General features: G+C 38.0%; 1 long non-coding RNA gene across 1 annotated transcript; it reads left to right on the forward strand.

The window, feature by feature from the left end:
* The first annotated feature begins 754 nt into the window (after positions 1-754).
* Positions 755-16,232, forward strand: LOC140617921 (uncharacterized). The gene is made up of 4 exons (XR_012018070.1): positions 755-866; positions 4,784-5,202; positions 15,890-16,004; positions 16,132-16,232. It is a non-coding gene; the product is annotated as an uncharacterized lncRNA (long non-coding RNA).
* Positions 16,233-18,231: the final 1,999 nt, after the last annotated feature.

The following is an 18,231-nucleotide window of genomic DNA, read 5'->3' on the forward strand; positions in this document are numbered from 1 at the left end:
CTTGGGTTTAGGGAGGGATCTTCCCTATGGAAAGTCATCCCCTTTTACATCTGCTGTGTTCATTGTTATGGCATGTACACACATTCCATGATAAGACAATACTTTGTTGTTTATGAGCTTATTGGGTATTATGTCTTCCTATTTCCACTAAGGTGCAAGCTTCTGAGGTTAGGGGTCATGTATATCTTACTTTTTTTGTTGTTACTTAATTTTAACTCGTTTATTTTTTTCTCCAAACCCTTCATTTATTTATTTTTAAATTTTTAATTCAATTAATTAACATATCACGTATGATTGATTTCAGAGGTAGAGGTCAGTGACTTAGTCTTACATAATACCCAGTGCTCAGCCCCATCACCCCCAGTTACCCCCACACCCTTCCCCTCCAGCGACTCTCAGTTTGTTCCCTATGATTAAGAATCCCTTATGGTTTGTCCCCGTCTCTTACTTTTTTATCTCCAGAGTTTAGATGAATTTCTGGCAAAGAGTAATTTCTTAGAAAGTACTATTTCAAGTGAATCGATATGTTTTTTCGCTGGGGTTGCTGAGGCTCCAAAAAGAGGAGTCACTTGCTTAAGATCACATATCGCAAAAATGCAGAGCTGGGTCTGGAACCCAAGCAAAAGCTGTAGCAGGTAACATTGATCGCATAAATTACTTTTGTGTCACTCACTATTCCTTAGGATGGTGCTTTGGATATATTACTTCAGCTAATCCACATTACAACCCAATTACTTTTTAATTCCCATTTTACAGTTGAGGAATGTGACTATGGGGTGGAAAGGCTCAGCAACGTGCACACACGGCCTTCCAGCTCCCTGTGAGCACTCTGCACCCTATCCCGCCTCCCAAGCTGTAGTTTTCAGGTATCACATGTTCTTTTATTTGGTAAAACCTAAGAATGCTCTTTAGCTAACCTTCTCTGCCCAGGTAAGGGGGAAGGGAAGTGAAATACAAGTCTTTCAATTCTCTGCCCTGGCTCCATTCACTGGGCCCAAGAATTGCAGTCTGCTTAGCTGTAGGCGCTCAGTGAATATCTGTTAACGTGTGAATAAGTGGCTTCAATGGAATGCAGAGCATTTATTTCAGGATCAGGGAAGCTGCTTGGCTGATAAGTTAATTGCTTACATTGTATCATTTAACCTTGCTAAGATTTCGACAGCTGGGTGAGTGTTATCCCTCCTTTATAGGGAGGAAACTGAGAACAAAGAAGCCATGTATTATCATACTTGTTTATATTTCTTTTTTCTTTAAGATTTTATTTGTTTGAGAGAGAGAGAGGGGGAGAGAAAGAAAGAACAAACGGGGAAGGGCAGAGACAGAGGGAGAAGCAGACTCCCCGCTGAGCAGGGAGCAGGACTCAGGGCTCCATCCCAGGACCCTGGGATCATGACCTGGGCCAAAGGCAGATGCCTAACTGCCTGAGCCACCCAGGCACCCTCATACTTAAGTATATTTCAATCATTTGTGTGGGTTGACTTTATGTCTGGATTAAGAAGGTTGGAAAGGAGTTGGACAGAGCCAGGTATCCATCCCAGTAATGGTACAGACACTTAAGTTCACACTCAGGGGGATTTGTGGGTTTTGCTTCCCCCCGAGCTTTCATTTACTCTAAAAGAGAAGTACACAAAGTAGATGCCTAAAGGCAATTTCTTATACAAAGTTCTTAGCACCAATAGTGAGAAACATTCTAGTCCTAAGGCAAGAAAACCAGTTCTAGACAGACAGCAGATTTTATCTTTTACACTCCATGCTGCTAAGCCTGGTAGTCTTTCTCATATAAATACAGTGATTTGGGGATGCTTTGCTTAAGCACATTATTGTCCCAACTGCCAGTGGGAAAGGGGGTCCCCAGACACTACCTGGGTGCTCCGTACTTGGCCATGGGGAGGAAAGGTCAAGCTCAAGGAAGGACAAATGGAGATTCTAGTTCTAAATTTAGATCTTTCCTGTGTTAGCTGTGGGACGTTTTGGGAAAAAAATCACGAAATTCCTCTATGTTTCAATAGTCTTCAAATCTGTAAAATGGGGCTAGTCCCTCCATAATATGGTGGTTGTAACAATGACAGGAGACAACATGTTAAAAATGTATAGCACAGATTCTGGCTCAAAATAATTGCTAAAAAAAAATATTAACCAATAAAACCAGTGCCTTTAAATAAAAATTCAGCAGCCTGGTGGCTCAGTGGTTGAGCGTCTGCCTTTGGCTCAGGTGGTGGGATCCTGGGATCCTGGGATTCTGGGATTGAGTCCTGCGTCAGGGTCCCCATGGGGAGCTTGCTTCTCCCTCTGCCTATGTCTCTCTGCGTCTCTCATGAATAAACAAATAAAATCTTAAAGAAAAAATTCAGCAGTGCCAGTGCCCATTGTGCCTTTGTTGTTGACCTTGTACTAGTACCGTTGCTTACTTATTTGTCTGCTCCTTGTTTCCAAGCCTGGTTATGTAAGGCAAGACCAAGACCACATCCTAACCATTGCATTCTGGGTAAATTGGTTATATAATCACATTGACCTGCCACATTGGCATCTTTAATCATTTTAAAAGTAGTTCTGACTTGACCATATTCTTGTTTAACTATCTTAAGCAAATTAATTAGCTTTGTGGGGCCCCTGATGCCATTAATTCATGGTCTATAAAACCTCAGACCTAATTGAACTTTTTAATGTTGTATCTTTACTACCTGATATAAGTGTCTTTTAAATTATAAGAATTGCTAGAGTTAATACCTTATTAAATAGCTACATATATATGGAAGTATGAAACATTTCCAAGATTGCCAAGTAATCAAAACTCAGATTTTAAAACAAAGATGACTTTATTTCTCTTTTATGATAACATAAAAATATCAAGAAGTATGACTGTGTTGCAAGAATAGTAGAAGGGTCTCCTATTTCCAGTTTGCCAAGAGTGTGCGGTCATGGGGCAGCAACTGGTATCTGAAAGTTAATCAGTAAATGTTCATTAACTGAAATACATAAATAAAGATATATGACCTTGAAAACCACAAAATCACAAATACTGCTTCATATGCATTAGGATGGCTGTAATCAAAGAGATAATCACAAGTGTTGGTGAAGATGTTGAAAAACTGGAACCCTCAAACACAGCTGGTAGAGATGTAAAATAGTGCAGTCGCTTTGGAAAACAGTCTGGCAATGTTCAGCAATTCCATTCCTACATATATATCCGAGAGAAGTAAAAACATGTGTTATCATAAAAACATCTTACATGAAAAATCATAGCAACATCATCCATAATAGCCAAAAGTTGAAACAACCCATCAGCTGACGAATAGATGACTAAAATGTGATACATTCATATAACTGAATATCATTTGGAGATAAAAAGGAATGAAGCATTGGTACATGCTAAACAGAGGAATTTTAAAAATATGTTAAGTGAGAGCAGTTGGTCACAGAAGACTACATGTTATCTGATTCCCTGTTTATGAAATGTCTAAGAATCAGCAAACTTTTAGAGCTAGAAAAGAGATCGGTAGATCCAGATGGTTGTTGGGGGAAGAAAGCGGAGAGATAGACTGATTGTGTAGACTTTCTTTCTGACCTGACAAAAATGTTCCCAAATTAGATCATGGTGGTGGTTCCACAAGTCTGTAAATATAAACCCCATTTAATTGTACATCTTATTTAGGTGAAATATATAGTATGTGAACCATAGCACATAAAGCAACACAACAAAGCTGGCCCCCTCCCAATTCTTTTAAACTAAATTACAAAAAAAAAAAAAAAGAAAAATATTAGATAGTACTTGGAAGTCAAATCAAGGGGCCGTATTGAATGTCAATATGAATAACAAATGTGATAAACTGAAATATATTACATATGTTAGGACCCCATGGATTCATAATGATACTTTACAACTCATTGACTTGCTTTAGAGAATATTAGGGAGCCCATTTATTATTCTAAACATAGGGACATGAAACATCAGGCATCTAACCTGCCTTTTCTGTTGAAACAACATCTCCCAGAGTAACCCAATTTACTTATCAAGAAATGCTTCTTTTTGTAGACACATCCATCTAATAAAGGAAAGGGCAACTAGAATTTCAATATTGGCATTTTACATGTCCTTAATGAAGTCATGAGAATAGGCAATAGGTCATCAGTCATCACTAATATATTAAAAAGAGATACCACTATTAATTGGGTACTTCCCAATGAGAATATTAAATAGCACCTTTACATTTTTGTTGCCAAAAGAAATCGAACCTCTGAACAGAGGAATATGTTCACTGACATAATGGAGAAGCAAACTATAAAATCCTTGGATAAATAATCCAGTTTCTTCAAGACATTAATTCCAAGAGGGAATAAAAAGAGGAGAAATTCTCGATTTAAAGAGAATTAAGGAACTTATCAAAATATACTGTGTGGGCCTTGTTTGGATTTTGATTAGGAAAAACCAACTGTAAATATATATATTTGACTACCAGAAAAATTTCAACACTGACAGGATATTTTATGGTATTAATATTGATGTGATAATGATATTATGGCTATGTCTTTAATAAGAGTCCTTATCTTTCAGAGATACATACTATGGTATTTATGGATAAAATTATGTATGGGATTTGCTTTAAAATAAGCTAATAGCAGGGTAAATTCAGTAGGAGTGTATCTAATATAAGAATGATCGTAATTTGATCATTGTTGTAGGTGGTGATAGATACATAGGGGTTCATTCACTGTTCTCTCTGAATGCATTTGAAATCTTTTATGATAAAAGTTAACAATACATGCACTTGAAATATTCATGCAGGTGTACATACAAGCAAAAGATGTTCATTAAACGCATTAGAAAAATTGCCTATTGGAACTGGTGAAGAATTGAAGCAATGCATATGAATGCAGGGAAGGAATGAAACAAGGAAGGGATTTGAAAGAACCAATAATAATTGTGTGATGTGGAATGAGGAATGGGATTGATCTCACCCACTTTACCTGAGGTCCAAAATGGGAACTGGAGCAAGAAAATCCAAAGTTGCTTCTATATTAATGTCGGTCTTACATGCATGCAAATATGTTTTCTTCACTTGGAAAGAAAGTTGAGAAGGACCACCAGGAACGAAGTATTCATCAGTGGGTTACCGAGTATGCATCTATGCCCAGGAAAATAAAAGTAACAGCAGCAACGAACACAGAATGTGTGCTCTAACCATCAGATCCGACTGCTTCGTGGTAAGTAAGCCTTGTTAAAACAATTGCAGTTACATTAATCAATATATTGTAGGCTCTAATAAATTGTTTTGTAGATTATCAGAGAGATTCACTTAGGCTGTAAGGGTTTTTCTAATAATAATAAGAACCATTGAGCATGAGCTACATCTTCTTCTAAGATAATTCATTGTGGAAGGCCACATTAAACACAGAGTCCTGCCAGTCGTCTATGTTAATTCCAATTTTGCATGTGGAGAGGTCACTAAATGTTACCTTCTGGAACTCATCTTATCATTATGAAGGTATTTTGTAGTCACGCAAAATATCTCAGCCAAGATGGTAATGGAAGTTCATTTTAAGCCTACCGTTTGGTCAAGAGCCAAGTGAATTAGGGAGCTCTCCAAGATGTTCCGCAAAGTACTTCTCTGAAATCATCATAATTTATGTTTTCTTTCCATCAACATTCCACATACCCAGGTAGCATCCGGAATTGTAAACTTAGCTCTGGATAAAAGAATACAGTCTATGGCTACTTTTTCTGTGGTCTCCTGGTGTAATTTTCAAAATAAAACTTATTGACTGTCACTTAAAAAAAAAAAAAAAGTCAGTTTGGCTTTCCTTGGGCTAGCACAGTGCTGGAGGTTTTCCTTTCTTTTTTGTTTGTAATAACATTTATAAAGGTGTTGAAGGGCGGAAACGGCGGGCAGAAAACTGGTTATGGAGAAAAGGCAATTGTAATAAGGTCAATCGAGATAAGAGAATTTCATTGGCTTATATAAACAATCATTAAAAAATCAGTCTGGTTTCAGCACAGCAGGAGTTTGCTATCCAGGTAATGTCCTCAAGAATCCACATCAGAGTCTATCATTCTGCTCTACTTCCCTGAGAGTTTGCTTCAATATCTCATGGATTCTTCTCCCTCATGATGGGAAAGACGGCCCCTGTGTCTAGGCTTTTGCTGCTCAAAGTCCCAGGAGAACCTGGCCCCTGCCCCTGCCCCCACCATCCATCTGTGGCCTTAGTTTACCAGATCCAACAGTGCTTTGTTGGAGGTTGGTTTTGATACATATTTTAACTATTATACATGTGACAAGAAAAAAGGAAACCACTCAAGGGTAAATATTAACATTATTTTTTCTCCCTTCTCCTCCCAGGAAGCCCGTTTTTTGACATGGGTTTGGCACCTTTGTGAGGCTGACAAAGATGAGGCAAGGCATACAGGCAGCCTTGGTGAAGAGAGAGAGAGGATAGTGGGTCTCTTTCTAGGAGAAAAAAAAAATGATAAGGCTACTTTCTGGAAAAGGGAGTGCATTCTGAATCTATAATTTGACTTACATTCTATCCTTTTTATAAGTTCACTGCTCCCATTCCTGAGGACTGTGCTCACAACATCTAATCACAGGCTGAAGGCCCCGCCTCCATATCCTCGCAGGGTAGAAGGAGTTTCGACAGGAATTTTGAGAGGAACACAAACATTCAGCCCATAAGGCTGTACTTTTTTAATTCATTATTTTTTCTACATGTAAACAGTCCGATGTATGGTTATGGCAGAAGTCAGCAAAATAGAACTGCTGAACCAAGTTGTCCTGCTGCTGATTTTTGAAGAACTAGGAGCTTTTCAAATGAATGGTCTTATAATTTATAAAAGGTTGGGGGAAAAAACTATTTTTTAAAGATTTTACATATTTATTCATGAGAGAAAGAGAGAAAACGAGGCAGAGACATAGGCAGAGGGAGAGGCAGGCTCCCCTCGGGGAGCCGGATACTGTACTCGATCCCAGGACCCTGAGATCATGCCCTGAGCCGAAGGTAGACTCAACCACTGGGCCATCCAAGTGTCCCAAAAAACTATTTTTCAGACACAAAAATTATATGCAATTCAAATTTTACTGCCCATAAAGCTTTATTGGAACACAGCACCACTGACTTATTCACATATTGCCTATGGCCACTTGCATGTTCTGAGAGTGAGTAGTAGTGATGGGAATGTGTGGCCCTCAAAGTCTCATATGTTTACTACCTGGTTATTTACAGAAAATTTGCTTTTCCCTGGTCATATACAAACCCAGAGGAGATGGTCAATGAGAAAAACATGCCTCAGCTGGGTCATCTGAGGACCTGAAGATGGGAGGAAAGTGAGGGGCACCTGGGTGGCTCAGTTTTGAGTGTCTGCCTTTGGTTCAGGTCGTGATCCTGGGATTAGTCCCGCATTGGGCTCCCCGTGGAGAGCCTGCTTCTCCCTCTGGCTATGTCTCTCCCTCTCTCTGTGTCTCTTATGAATAAATAAATAAAATCTTAAAAAACAAAAACAAAAACAAGGGATTTTAGGGTTTCTCTGTGTGTATGTATTTCTGTTTGAAAACTGTGATAATCTTTGGCCCGTGGACTATGAAGTCAGTAGCATCTGCCAACACTTGTGGGAAGGTAATACCGAAGATTTGAGACTGCCCTTGAACGGTCGGTCTCCTTGAATAGTCAAATAGCTGACCTTCAAGTGTCCTTGTAGCCTTCCCATAGACCAGTGTTTTGAGCTTGGGCAATGTACTCATGGAAGGAGTGACTAGGTTGACAACAATCATACGCTTTTTTCTATACAGCTTGGGATTGCAGGGGAAGAATTCTAAGGTTGGTGATCACCTGTCATCAATCAATCAATCAATCAATCTCTCACTATGTATAAATGTATTACATTATAGATATATATCTATATAGGTATGTATAGATATATATTATTATGTTATATAATACATATCTAGGTCTACAGAACATATAATAGATTATATAGTATTCCATTATATATTAATATATAATAATAAATATATTAACATAGATATATAATCTATAATACATATAATAGGTATGTCATATATAATACATATATAGTATAGTATGTAGACCTAGATGTCTATGATATAATATATATTATCAAATATAATAATAGATATTATTTATTATATATTATATAGACCTACATATCTATTATATAGATATAGATGATACAGATATCTAGGTATCTAGACAAGGGCCGTGGAATAAATAGAAAGGAGGAACAGCTCAAAGGAACTAACAGCCTGGCTGCAGTTTAGTATGGGAATGTGTAAATGGGAGGAATGGGAGATCTATCTAGAAAAGTAGAAAGTAAACAAATGTAAAAATATTAAAAATAGCAAAATGAGCAGTTGCCATTGAGCAAACAATGATAACTTTTCGGCATGGGACCTAATGAGCATCATGTTCTAGCAAGCATGTTCAGTGAATATGGTTTTGAAGCATTTGATTTGCCTTTTGCCTGTAGATGAAAATCAGTCCCTCTATTCAACATGAGCTCAGGAACTAGGATCAGGTGGGTTTAGAAACTGTAAGTCTTTACAGTCTGTTGACTGTATCTCTCCTAAAATCTAATATTATGGGTGAGTGGTGATGCAGTATTCCTGAGGTAATGCATTTGAAGGTATTTGAAGAACCATAAGGAACAATATAAATATAAGGATTATTACTATCATCATCATAGCCGTTATTATTGTTATTGTGTTGCAGCCTTCTGTGGAGGAGCTGGCATTCAGGTGTGCCCTCCCTCCTTTGTGAGCTTTGAACTTTTTTTGAGTTACGATTTGTATAGATTTGGCAACTCAGAACTTCCAGCCTGGAACTGATTAACTTTACTAATGTAATTGACCTCAAACTATGTTCACAGTTAAAGCAATGAAGTTCCTTGGAAAAAAAACAGTTGGCATTCTGACATGAGGGATGGGCATCGTTAAATGAACCTGGGGAATCCGGGAAAGAGAAAACATTCCTGTGGTTTTCCTTTTGGAACCGATTGTTCTCTCAGTGGGGGATGGAGGAAGAAGTCAGGTACCACCTTGGCCCGGGTAACCTCCAATCCCAACATCCAAACCCACCTTTTTAGCTCAACAGCCTGCTGATCTTGTCATTTTATCGGTTTAAGTAAAGCTTGAAAACTTTATTTTTTAAGTTTCTTTACCTTCCTCCATTTAAAATATAATAATCTTGGATATTTATTCTACATACCTTTGGAACCTCATCAGACAGGTATAATTTCTGCTTCCCTCTTCCAACATCATTTAGAAAACTCTACAGGAAAAGTAGTACATTCATGACGCATGTTTTTGCTTACTGTGCTCTTTCTTCCTCACATTTCAAGATTCCTTCTTTCATCATTTCCTTTCCTATTCAGTGGCTTCCTTTAGCTTCTCTTTCAGAGTAGAGATGTTGGTGGCAAATTCTATTACTTATCCCCCATCTGAGAATGTCTTGATTAACCCTTTGTTTCAGAAGGATCCTTTGGTTGGGAGAAGGATTCTGTGGGCTTGCTTATTTTCTTTTAGCTCTGGGAAAATATTGTGCCACTTCCTTCTGGCCTCCATAATTTTTCATGAGAAATCTACAACCAGTGGAATTGTTTCCATGTATATGTAAAGTGCCATTTCTCTTTCACTTCTTTTAATATTCTGTATGTATATATAATATATATAATATATATTATATATAATCTTTAATTTTCAGAAATTTGACTATGATGTCTTGTTTTGGATTTCTTTGAGTTTATCATGTTTGGAGTTAACTCAGCTATCTGCACTGTCAGTTTTGGTCTTCTCCCAAACTTGAACATTTTCCAGCCATCATTTCCTCAAACATTTCTTCATTCCCACCCTTAATGTCCTCTCTGTTTGAGGCTCAAATGGCATACATGGTGGGATATTTTATTTGATGCCACAGATCCCCAAGCCTTCCCCTCCCCCAGTCTACTCTTTCTGTTGGGCAGATGGGGTAATTTCTGTGGTTCTTTCTTTAGGTTTGGTGATTTTTCTCCCTTCCTTCTCCATCATGATGTTGAGTCTAGTCACTGAATTTTAAAATGCTTTGGTTATTACATTTTTTCAATTCAAAAATTTCCATCTGATTCCTTTTCATATATTCTGTTTCTTTGCTGAAACTTTCGGTTTCATTTTATGTATTTTTATTTATTTATTTTTTAAGTAGGCTCGATGTCCAACATGGGGCTTGAACTCATGAGCCTGAAATTAAGACTCAGGAGCTCCGAGACTTTCTTTTTTATAAAAATTTTCTAATGTGTTAGTAATTGCTCATTCAGGTAACTTTATGGCATTGTGATGGCTGCCTTCGTATCTTTGTGCCATAATTCTACCACACTATTATCTTGGTGTTGGTATTTACTGGTTGCCATTTTTAATTGAGTTTTTCATTCAGTTTCCCTGCCAGCATTACACCAGTGATCAACCCCTACTTATTTTTCAGGTTTGGGACATCATTTTCTGTAGGAAACTTTTCCTGACATCCACGCACAAATTTGGGTTAAATGCCCACTCTGAGCTTTCAACCTGCTTTCTCCTCCTTCAAAACACTTACCAGACTATGTTGTATTTTATACTGATTTGTTTGTATCCCTCACTTGACTGAGCTATATGATCTCCAGTAAGGTATCCTGTGTCCAGAACTATGCCTGAAAATTGTTTGGTGCTCCACAAAGGCTTGTTGAGGAACCCTTATTTTGCTTTGTTTTATTTTTATATCAGACACATTACATATGAACTCAGGAGTGAATAAATGGGCTTTCAAAGAAAGGCTAGGCTTGGTGGAAGGCAAAGGGTAAGAGACCACAAATATATAGGAATTTTTCTATAATTATAGAAATTTTCCCCATCACAATATGAATATATGGGTGTCTTGGAGTTAAGGGTATAGTGGTTGTGACAGTACCGACTCTGTCCTAGTAAAACCTTGCATGTCCTCCCCTCTTGCCCAAAGATCCCACTCCTGTGTCTTACATACAAAAGACACTCTATAAATGCTGTTTTAATTAAATTTGATTTGTTTGAATTGTATATCTACCCAAGTATATGCTTTGATATGCCCTTTGCAAATTTAGCCTGAGTCACTGACAATAAAGGTGACTTAGCCACTGGGCTCAGTTAGAATGTGTTTTAGGTTAGAAGAGGGTAAAAATGTAGTTGGCCTTTGGTTGCTGCTGGAGACCTTCTCTTCTGAAAAACCAGCAACCAAACTGGGAACCGTCGTTAGAGCCACAGGTAGGGTGAAGCAGGTGAGGCGCTCACTCTGGAGCACAAAATGGGAGGGGCACCAAATACTCTGTGATCAAGATAAGTCATCTTCAATGCAATTGTTTCTAAATCAAAACTCATAAAAAAATTCATAATGAGCAAACTATTAATATTTTAAATAGAGACAAATTGTTGCTGATCCACAAACCTGCCTTCCTAGCATTTTGAATCAGCCTGCAGTTGATTCCTGGGCCCGTGTGGCCATTATCTCTCCTGCCTCCCCACCCTGGGTGGGTTATGAGAGCTGACAATAGCGCGTGAGTAGTAGGCAATACAGGGCTTTATATAGATCTATGCTTTTTTTTTTTTTAATTCAAGTAAAATTAACATAGAATGTTATATTAGTTTCAGGATTCAACAATTCTAAAAATTACTCAGTGCTCATCACGGAAAGTGTCCTCTTATTACCCTTCACCTATTTCACCCATCCTTTTATTGTAGAGTTTTTATTAACCTATTTTCACTTGGTTAGAAGTATGAAAAGACATTTTGTAAGTGCACGTAGAGATGCATATTCTCTTTCGATTCCAAAATCGTTCAGTAGGTTGCTGTCCTTGGAGATATCCATTAGATATTATAAGAAGCAAAAGGATGGCAGGTTTGCTTGAACCTCACATCTTTAGGATCTAGTCCAAGGACAAGATCCAGGCTAGGAGTGAGAGAGCACAAGGAATCCACCTGCATGGCCAACTTCATTTACTGAAAGAGCTGTAAAGTCAAGCAAAGTTGACTGCCTAAAGCAGCCAATTTTCCTAAAAGCAAGAAGAGTGGGAAGAGGAACTTTCTTCTGCACACGGCTGTCCATCCACACACATCCATGACTACCCATACTCAGTGATTCACTGGATGGGGGGAAGAAGTGGTCGTTTACATTTTAAAAGGTGCTATTATTTAGAATTCTTCTAAATTCTGTATTTAAGATGTAAATATTATCTTTGAAGCCTCTGTGTTCACCAGTCACTTCTCCCTCTGTCCCCCACTGTATCAAGAACTAACCATTGTCTTGGATTTGTATTTCCTATTAGATTTCTGCTAATGATAAGTAAGCTTCCTCAGCAACATAGGAGATAAGTTTGCATATTTAAATAAGTATATATACTTTTATATATACACATGGCATCATTTTTATGTTTTATTCAGCAGCTTGCATTTTTTTTTCATTTGGCATTATAAAAGGTTTACTGTCAGTACATGTAGCTTAGGCTGATTTATTTTTAACTTCTGTATAATATTCTATTATGTGATACCACTAAATTCTTTACCCATTCGCTCATTAACAGGCTTTTCATTTCTGTTCGTCTTTCCCCCTCCGTAAATGTTGCTTTCTTAGACGTTCTTGAATGTGTCTCCTTATCTGAGTTAACAAAGGACAAATGCTAAGTTGTGAATATTCACAGTATTGGCTTTACTAGTTATTGCTAAATTGACCTCCAAAGTAGTTGTTCCAATTTGCATTCCCACCAGCATCTGTGCCTATAAATGATATTCAGACTTTTTAAAGATTTTTGCCCATGCGTTGGATATAAAATAACATCTCATTTCAGTTTTACTTTACTTTTCTCTGGTTACGGTCACTGAGCTTAAGACACCTTTTATATATTCAGTATTCTTTTATATTTTCTTTTCTGTGAATTTCATATATATATACATATATGGTATCATATATATTAGATGTATATGTATATGTGTATATATACATAAAATCAATTTTTCTATTTGATCATTTTTATTTTTCTTACTTGAGTAAGGAAGTCTATTCTGGATAGTAATTTGCTAATCATTTGTTATGCCATGCAAATATATTCTAATCTATTTTCTGTCTCTAGACATTTAAAATATCTTTTGATGAACAATGATATTCTTAGTGTAGTCAAATAATCAACATTTATTATGATTTCTGTTTTATTACATTTTTTGTTAAAAATCATTCTCTGTCCCCAAATTATAAATACTATTTCAAATATTTCCTTCTAAAATATTTAAAGATATGTTTTTCTTTTCTTTTTTTTAAGATTTTATTTATTTTATCATGAGAGACACAGAGAGAGAGGCAGAAGGAGAAGCAGGCTCCCCAGGGGGAGCCTGATGCGGGACCTAATCCCAGGACCCCAGGATCACAACCTGAGCCAGAGGCAGACACTCAACCACTGAAGCCACCCAGACACCCCTAAAGATACATTTTTCATACTTTGGTCTTCAGTTGCTGTGTGTGTGTGTGTCTGTGTGTGTGTGTGTATAAGTATTTATTTTTTAAATGAAACCTAATGGTCTGTTTACCAGTTGCTGCAATTACAATTCCATCCCAGGTATTCACTTCCAAATACACTGTTCTGAGCTCCATTTTCTCTTCCACTAGCATTTTAGTTTTTCCCGAGCCAGTTGTGTGCACTCTTCATTCCTGTGCCTAGACATGTGTTTAGGAAAATCATCATTTCACCTTCTTGGTCTTCTTCTAGATTGTCTAGGTTATTCTGGTAATTTGTTCTTTCCCATAAATCCTATAGCCAGTTTGCCAAATCACAACAAAACCCCTGTTGGGATTTACATTGAAATCACATTATATTAAAATTCATTTGGAAACATTTCCCATCTTTGTGTTATGAAGCCTTTATAATGTAAAGACTCTGAATGAGTCTTTCCATCTACATACAGGGCATATCTCCATTTATTTGGGCCTTCTACCAAACTTGTCAACAATTCCTTTTTTTAAAATTTTTTTTAAAGATTGTATTTATTTCTTTATTCATGAGAGACAGAGAGAGAGAGAGGCAGAGACACAGGCAGAGGGAGAAGCAGGCGCCACGCAGGGAGCATGACGTGGGACTCGATCCCGGGTCCCCAGGATCATGCCCTGCGCTGAAGGCGACGCTAAACCACTGAGCCACGGGGGCTGCCCAAACAATTTCTTATATTACCTAAAAACCTTGCACTCTTGTTAGAATTTTTCTCGGCTGCTCATAATTTTGTTGCTGTTTTAACTGTTGCTTTTAAATTTTTAAATTTTCATTGTTGCGGGTGTCTAGGATTTTTTTTTTAAGTAGAGATCTCATTCACAGCAACCTTGCCAAACTCAAATGTCTTTATATGTTAAAAAAAATACATTGATGATCCCTGCCCTTTCCTTGGCATTTCCTGGGCTCTATTCATAGCAAAATGGTAGAAAGCATTGGCTTCGGGAGAAGAATGGGACAGTGCACGAGGGGCCAGAAATTCTCATTTAGAAATGTGATTGCAGTATGATGCCCGGAGGCAATCATATAATCTCTCTCAATTTTACGGATTTTTTTTTAGTTATCCTTCTGTACCTCAGAGATATTAAATAGTATCTCATTTATTGCACAAGCAGGAAAATACGCTCATGAGTGTAAAAGTCTTGGCACGTAGTAAGTACTTCGTAAATGTTAACTACTATTGTTATTATTATGTTATTGGTTCCTATTTGCAGCAGATGTCTCCACCAATTTGGGAGTACAAATATTTGTGCAGTTTCTTAAATTTGGGGGAAATTAAGTGCCAGCTGAATCTATAACAGGGTTTCTCAGCTTTGGTTGTAAGAACCTGGGCCGGATAATTCTTTATGGGGGACTGGTCCTGTATGTTGTAGAATGTTTAGTAGCATCCTCAGCCGGTTTTCATTAGATGCCAGGAGCACTCCTGCCCCTGCTTCCTCAGTTCTGATGGTGACAACCAAAAATATCTCCAGACATTGCCAGATGTCCGTTGGCAGGGAGGGACGCAATGTGCACCTTAGTTGGTAACCACTGGTCCATGTAAATCTCCAGTCTTTCTGTGACTGCCTGTTTCTTTCTCTCTCACCCAAGTTACACGTAATAAATTTCCCTGTAATTCTTTCTGACCTTCTCCATCCCATCTCGTCTCTGCAAGTGCTTCCCTATCTTGAAGGTCGCTAGGTCAGTAACCCCCAGAGCAGAAATCCAGAAACTGCAAAGATCTGGCCCCTAAAAGATTGTGTGTCTCTTATGTTTAAATTCACATGAGCTCTGCAGCCCCTGTGGAAATATCTGCCTCCCTTCCCAGAGCTAGCTGGTAGGTGGTCTGCTTGCATTTGTGGCACCCCATGCCACCCCCTCCTGTGTTTCAATCAGCAGCCTGCTGGGCTTTGTAAAAGTAGCAGCCTTTGGTAGAGAACCTGATCTTTCAAATTATGAAGCCGAGGATCTTTAAAACAAAACAAAACAAAACAAAAAAAAACCCACAAAACTTGAACATAGCAAATCAGATTGTACTTTGAGATGAATAATGAGGAGTCCAAGGAAAGGGTTTCAGGATCCTGAAAGGAGCAATTAAAAATAATGAGGATTGAGAAGAAAGCATTATTCTCAAAGAGGAAACATAAGGGCGAGTCAGCATACTTGAGCGTGTGCTTGGGGTGTGCTTAGCCACTTTCAACAGCAAGAACACTGGGGGCTCTACCTTGATGGAATGTCTGTGCAATAAAGAGGCATGGCGGTTAACAGGGCTCTTTGCTGGTTTGGGTTCTTACTGGGTTTGCTTACTAGCAAGTAATAATTGAATAATAATTGATGAGTGTTTAGCTCTTAAAGTGAGTGACCAATTGCCCCACATCTTCTCCACCTCTGCAGGTCCCGCAGGCAGATCTGGTGCTCACCTGCCCTTCTTGCTGAATTAACTTCCCAAGCCTCTTAGCAATAACCCCTGCTGCCCTTGGGAAAGTTCACAGTAATTGGCAAGGCTCAGGTAAGAAGGACAAGACCTCTTCCCAGTGACACTTCTGCTCTGGCACCACATTTTCTGGTTTGTCACTCTTTGTCCCTAATTCCCATTCCTCTATCATTTACCTCTATCCCAACCTTCTTCTTGCCAGATTCTGAGACAATGGGTACCCCTTCTTACTGAAAATGCCTTGGAGGTTGGCACCCTCTGGCCACTGCTGTTCTGGTGATGCTCTAGAATAATCCATTCTAAGTAAGCTATTTACATTTTTCTGGCTACCCGCCCCCTTCCCTGATGCGTGCTGCTGCATGACTTTTCCTTCCCACATCATCCAGAATATTGGGACATGAGCTTCCACTGAGATGAACTGTCAGAGAAATGGCACTAGCCAGGTTAAAGAGGGAGGGAAGACTTTCCTCAAAATCAGACAACTGCCTGATTTTTAAAACCTTTGTTAACCTCAAGGTCATGAAGATGACCTCCTCCATTTTATATGCAGCACTATTTATAATAGGAAATCATTAAAACCTACTAACTCTCCAGCTGTAAAGAATTGGCTTAAAAATGCATACTTGTGGCATGTACTATAATAGGTAACCATTAAAAAGCTCATAGAATAAGATGTGATGACATGAGAACTGTTCATACTATTTTACTCAGTTGAGAAAAGCAGGTTATGAAATCTGTCGTTAAAATATAATACTTTTCTGACAATGCATGCAGAACAAAGACTGAGAGAACACGCAGTTTTTAAAGTAATTATCTTTGAGGAGTGATATTATGGATTATTATTTTCTTTTTGCTGATTTTTATTTTGCAATATTTATACAAGCATATGTTCTTATTATAATAAAAACAAGAGAAAATCTGTTAAAATGAAGAGATAGAAACACTAATTAGAAAATAAATATCTCATTTCTTGGATTGTTAATGATAAAAAGATGATGTAAATATTAGCTTATTAATACTAATACATCCAGCGTCCTATGTCTGTAGATGTTCATAGACACAAGAGGAGCTTGCAGGATGGTGGAAACTTGATATTTTACTTATGAAAGTCAAAGTTTAAAAATGTTTATGGGTTCTAGTCAGCAATAATTGTTGCCTGCTGATGCCTGAATTTTCACCAACTGGTTACAGACTGACTTGCAATTGCATATTTAATTAGCCTATCAATTTATTCTCATTAGTGAGCCTGTGGTATAATAAATAATTCAAAAGTTTTTTTTATCAACTCAGTCGCACTCACTCTTCACCTTGGAACTTGGAAACTCGAAGATCCAGTGGGTCTATGGCTATGTTGAGTCTCTCTCCTTTGGAAAACCACGGGGAATGCTGTAACTGACTAGATCATTCTCACTTGGGTGACAAATGGGTTATTTTTCATGCCATTCACAAATTACGAAAAGAAAAAAGTCTTTGTAAATCTATTGACTAAGAATCTTGTCACTTCCAAAATATCATCCTCAATTTTAACTTTATTTGAATCCCTCAAGAGATGGCCTTGCTTTAAGTTAGATTTTTTGGTTTTCATTTCCTGAGTCTTTAGTTTCTTTTAGAAATCGACTCAAAAAGAATAAAACCGTCAACCCTGAGCCTACCTCAAATAGGATGACTGAGAGAATGCTACGACAACAACACTGCCAACTTGCTAGTATTCTTGCATTTGCTCAACAAATCTTAACCATGCCAGATACTTTTAACTCTGTGGGAGTGTGATGGTTAATTGTGTTTGTCAATTTAGCTAGCCTAAGAGATGCTCAGACAGCTGGCAAAATGTTGTTTCTGGGTGTATCTGTGAGGATGTTTCTGAAAGAGACATATTTGATTTGGTAGGGGAGTAAAGAGATCAACCTCACCAACATGGATGCCTCATCCAATCTTTGGGGGGCCCAAATGGAGGAAAAAGACAGAGGAAGAGCAAATTCTTTCCCCTTGAGTTGACATGTGCCTCTTCTCCTGTCCTTGGACATAAGAGCTCCTGGTTCTAGGGCCTTTGTGTCCTGGGATGTATGCCATTGGCCCCCCCTGGTTTTCAGGCCTTTGGGCTCAGACTGTCATACAGATGGCAAAATTTGGGACTTCTCTGCCTCCATAACCAGGAGTCAATTCCTATAATAAATATTTTTTATATCTTTTTCTGTATTTATATATCTATAAATCTCTATCTATCCATCCATCTATCTATCCATCCATCCATCCATCCATCCTTTTGATTCTGTTTTCTGGAGAACTCTGAGTAATGCAAGGG

Source organism: Canis lupus, chromosome 26, assembly GCF_048164855.1.
Source record: "Canis lupus baileyi chromosome 26, mCanLup2.hap1, whole genome shotgun sequence".
In the NCBI taxonomy this organism is placed as follows: Eukaryota; Metazoa; Chordata; class Mammalia; order Carnivora; family Canidae; genus Canis; species Canis lupus.